This window comes from Lupinus angustifolius, chromosome LG13, assembly GCF_001865875.1.
Source record: "Lupinus angustifolius cultivar Tanjil chromosome LG13, LupAngTanjil_v1.0, whole genome shotgun sequence".
NCBI lineage: Eukaryota > Viridiplantae > Streptophyta > Magnoliopsida > Fabales > Fabaceae > Lupinus > Lupinus angustifolius.
This window is the reverse complement of record NC_032021.1, coordinates 15404254-15409840: the sequence shown is the minus strand read 5'-3', so window position 1 is coordinate 15409840 and position 5587 is coordinate 15404254.

Sequence of the window (5587 nt, the reverse complement as noted above, 5' to 3'; positions counted from 1 at the left end):
CTCCTTATGAACTTTTAAAAGGCCGCAAACCAAATATATCACATCTTCACGCTTTCGGTCGCAAATGTGTTATATTAAATAATGGAAAGCGGGCTTTAGTGAAATTCGACTCTAAAGCCGATGAGGGAATATTTTTGGGATACTCAATTCATAGCAAAGCTTACAGAGTCTTTAACACATATTTAATGCAAGTTGAAGAGTCTATCCATGTACAGTTTGACGAATCTTCTCCAAAAGNAAAGAGAAGAGAAAGGTCGTTTCTGATGATGTAGCAGGTGCTTTGGAAGAAGCATACTCAAAGGACATGGATAATGAAAAAGGAGCTAATGATGAAGGTCAAGCCGAACCTCAAGAGCACTCAGATATGCCAACCGTGTGGAAAACCAAGAAAGCTCACCCGATTGATAAAGTTATAGGTAACATATCTACGGGGTGACTCGAAGTTAAGTATAATAATGAGCCGATAATCCCACAATACTTGGTTACCTCTATTAATTTTCCCTTTTCATCTTTGTCTAGATAGCATGCGAACGCCATAGGTGTTGAAACCTCTTTACACTTTTCCATATCGAACTTCTTCAGTAACTCCTTGCAGTATTTCGATTGATGAATGAAGATGCCACTTTCCATTTATTTGATTTGAAGCCCAAGAAAGAAGGTCAGCTCACCCATCATCGACATCTAAAATTCACCCTACATCATCTCAAAAAATTATTTACAAAGAATGTCATTAGTAGATCCGAAGTTTATATCATCAACATATATTTGAACTAATAATACATAATTATTTAATCTACGAATAAAGAGGGTAGTATCAACCATACCCCTGACGAACCCTTTTTCCAAAAGGAAAGAGCTCAATCTATCATATCAAGCTCTAGGAGCCTGTTTAAGGCCATAAAGTGCCTTTTTGAGCTTATATACATGGTTCAGATATTTAAAATTTTCAAAGCCGAGAGGTTGATCTACATATACCTCCTCTTGAATGTAACCATTCAAGAATGCGCTCTTGACATGCATTTGGAAGAGCTTAAAATTCATAATCGATGCAAAGGATAGAAGCATCTTAATGGCCTCTAATCTGGCTACAGGAGCGTAGGTCTCATGAAAATCGATGCCCTCCTCCTGGTTGTAGCCTTTGGCCACTAAGCATGCTTTATTTCTTATAATCATGCGAGATTCATCTAATTTGTTACGAAAGACTCATCTAGTACCAATCACTGGATGTTCTTTAGGTTTAAGGACCAAGTCCCATACATTATTACGCTCAAACTGGTTTAGCTCTTCTTGCATAGCTATACCCCGATGCACATCCTCAATGGCCTCATCGATGGTCTTAGGCTCGATTTGAGATACAAAAGCAATGAAGTTACAAATGTTTCGTAAAGAGCTACGAGTTACCACCCCGTAGTTATATCACCTATCATTTTGTCGAGTAGAAGATCCTTCTTGGTCTTCCACGCGATTGGAAGGTCCTGATGCTCATATTGGACAATTTGCTCTACTTCTTCTTCTTTGTCTTGGTCCATGTCCTTAGAGTAAGCTTCTTCTAAAGCACCTGCAACATCATGAGAAAATACATTTCTCTTCTCTTTTGGAGAAGATTCATCAAAATGGACATGCACAGACTCTTCTACTTGCATTGAATATTTATTAAAGACTTGATAAACATTACTATGCAATGCATACCCCAAAAATATACCCTCATCAGATTTTGAATCAAATTTACCTAAAGCTCTCTTTCCATTGTTTAATATAAGACATTTACAACCAAAAGTATGAAAATGAGCAATATTAGGTTTTCGACCTTTTAAAAGTTCATAAGGTATTTTTGAAAAAGTAGGCCTTAAGAGTATACGGTTAATCACATAGTAAGTCGTATGCACTTCATCAGGCCAAAAATATTTAGGAACCTTGCTTTCGTTTAGCATGGTTCTAGCAAGCTCCTCTAAGACTCGATTCTTCCTCTCAACAACTACATTTTGTTGAGAGGTACGAGGGGCCAAAAATTGATGTATAATATCATATTTATCACAAAAAATTTCAAATAGATGGTTTTCAAATTCGCCACTATGATCGGATCGAATATATACTATCTTATTGTTAAACTAATTTTGGATTTGTTTGGCAAGGTTTTTGAAAGTCTTGAAAGCATCGCTCTTGGACGATAAAAATAATGACCATGTAAATCTAGATAAATCATCAATGATCTTTAAATCATAAAATCTACCACCAAAACTCATAACCTATGATGGTCCAAACAAGTCCATATGGAGAAGCTCCAAAGGTCTTGTTGTGGATATCACATTCTTTTTACTAAAAGAGTTTTTAATTTGTTTACATCTTTGACAAGTGTCACAAGTTTCCTGAGTTTTAAAATCTAGTTTTGGTATCCCATCAACCAAATTATTTTTAGACAATTTATCTAGATGCTTCACATGAATATGAGCGACACGCCTATGCCAAAGTCAGATGTCATCCTCTTTAGATATAAAACATTTTGAAAATAGAGTAGTGACATCCTCCAGGTTAACCATATATATATTATTAATACGATATCCGACAAACTTAACTTTATTAGATATTTAACTTTATTAGATATATTGTCATGAATAATACAACACTTAGAACCAAAAGATACACGGTTACCTTTATCGCATAGTTGGCTGATACTCAAGAGATTATGTTCCAGGCCTTCAACGTATAACACATTTTCGATCACTGCCTGATTTGAGTTGCCAATCGTTCCGGTGCTAAGTATCTATACGTGACAAACCCTTTTTCTTGCAAGGATAGATCTAGGAATTTTGATTTATCTCCCATCATATGTCTCGAGCATCCACTATCAAGATACCAATGTTGTGCATGTGCTCGTAGACATACCTGCAAAACATAGATCACTTCCCTTTTTCAGGTACCCAAGTTATGTTGGGTCCTTTTCTGTTAGTAACTAGGGAGTTATCTCCCCTTTTCATCTAAACATACACGCCACTAGGTATACCATATTTTCTAATATAACAAGAGTAGGAAGTGTGGCCATGAGTGCCACAATAAAAACATGTGGGAACATATTTATTAAAATATTTCTTATTAGGGCGATTAATAGGTCTCCTATATGGTGTTCTCCTACGCGTAGGGGGAATATATCGTAGCTCGGTATGGTCACCAACATTTCTAGTTTGGCTAAGCATAGTGTCTAACATGTTTTGACTCTCTGTGAGTTTTGCGAGTTTTTCATCCAGTCTCAAATTTTCATTTTCCAAAGTCTCGCAAGAATCATAGACAGTCGATTGACATAAATTGTCATTAGAGCAATTGCATGCATTACAAGAATATATTAGATCTAATGTTTCATTTTCTAGTTTTAGTTCATCTAATTCTTTTTGTAATGAAACTATTTTTTGTTCATTTAGCAGGATTGTTATTTTTCTATCAGAACTAATCCTAGCTAATTTCTTTAACTCATCATGCAATTGGACATAAGCATTATACAAATCCGCATAAGGAGGTGAATCATCAGATGAAGTAGATGAGGTGTCAGAATATACCTCGCTATTTACCTCTTTCGAATTTGAGCAACAACCATCATCTGTTTTGGTCATTAAGCATAGCTTGGGTGTCTCCTCTTCATCTAAGGTGCTAGATGTCGTGTCCTCCTCTAGTACGTCCCATACTATATATGCTTTCTTTGACTTGACACCCCGAGGAGTTCTCTTATCTGAATCAACCTTCTTGAGGTAAGTAGGACATTGAAACCTCATATGTCCTGGCTTACCACACTCGTGGCAGGTGAAGCGCTCTTTACTCTTGCCTTTTCTGGTCGACTCGCACGCTTCTTTGTTTTGGAAACATTTGATGCCTCCTTTATTTAGGAATTTCCCGAATTTGCGTACGAGAAGGCTCAAAGTTTCATCATTTTTCTTAATGAGATTCATCTTCTTCTCTCTCTTTTGTAGATTGAGATGTTGTTGCCTTGAGAGATATATTTTTCTTTCTACGATCTGATTCTTCGTGCATGGTGAGGCGTCTAATATCCAAGCTCCATTTTGTGCTCTTGAAGCTTTCCAAATAATGTCGCCAAAGGCATGGAGTCAAGATCCATGGATTTCATGATAGCTGTTACTTTTGGTTGCCATCTATTGTCAAGACAACATAAAACTTTGTTAGTAAGATCTCCTTTGGTAAAATGTTTATCTAAAGCAACTAAATGGTTAACTATATGAGTGAATCATTTTTTAATGTCATTGATAGACTCACTCGGTAACATACGAAACAACTCATATTCATGTGTTAGGGCATTCAGCCTGGCACACTTGACTTCACTAGTGTCTTCGTGAGTCACTTGTAAAGTGTCCCACATTTCTTTTGCACTTTGGCACTACGACACCCGAAAGAACTCATCATAAGATAGGCCCGATGTGATGATGTTTTTAGCACGTAGGTTGTATTGAACCTTTTTGCGTTCATCATCGGTCCATAGGCTTTTTGGTTTATCTTTCGGTTCATCGTCCACTAAATGTTGTGGAACGGAGGGCCCGTTGGCTACAGATTCTCAAATATCCGAGTCAATGGCTTCTCTAAAGATTTTCATGCGAACTTTCCAGTACGCATATCCTTCGCCACTGAATACGGGAGGACGGTTAATGGATGTGCCATCACTGCCAAAGGGGTTTGTGGAACCCATTTGTTTTCCCTTAAAGATTACGCGTATGCGGATGAGCTAGCATGTTGTACTAGCTCGGATACCACTTGTTAGATATCAGTGACATAATACACCTAGAAGGGGGGTTGAATAGGTGTCGCGGTTCCCAAATACCACTATTCGCACCAAAGCCCTATTCTGGAAAATCACTCAGTTAATTGATTAAAGATTGCCTTAATCTATTAAGTCGTAGAGAATTAACAGTTGTTGAATGGCTCGATTGCACAGCCACTCACAGATTATACAGAAACGATCTTTATATGACAGATTTACAATATTCAAATTATTAGCTATAATAGGTAATTAAAAACACTTTAAAACAGTAAAGAGATAAGGGAAAGAAATAGCCTTCAACAAGGTTTTTATACTGGTTCGTTTTATGGTCCACTGCAAAACTACATCCAGTCCTCCCCTTCCGATCTTGGGAGATTTTCTTCACTAAAATTGAAGCCAATGTATCTTATATACACACTTCCAATTACAAAACCTTGAACGCCACCTTCTTGAATTCCTAGAACCCCTATCTTGGTTTGACTTTACCACTCGCCTAGGAAAACCTTTCCTACGATCCAGCCCCAACCAAGAGTATGTTCTAAACTCAAGACCTACAAGTCTTGGTGAATACTCTCTGTATCTCGTTGGTGATACGACACCAAGAGATGACTTTCTTTATTAAAAAAATACACAAAAAACATAGTAATGTGAATCACTAAAAGGCTTCAATGTTATAATCAAGAACAAACTATAAACCCTATACAAATCTCACAATTGTCAAGAATATGTATAAGATCAGAATCATGAAGAACATGTAATTTCTACCCTATGAAATCTCTAAAAGAAATGAAAGAATCATGCAAGAAAAAATAGAATGATGAACACGTTTAA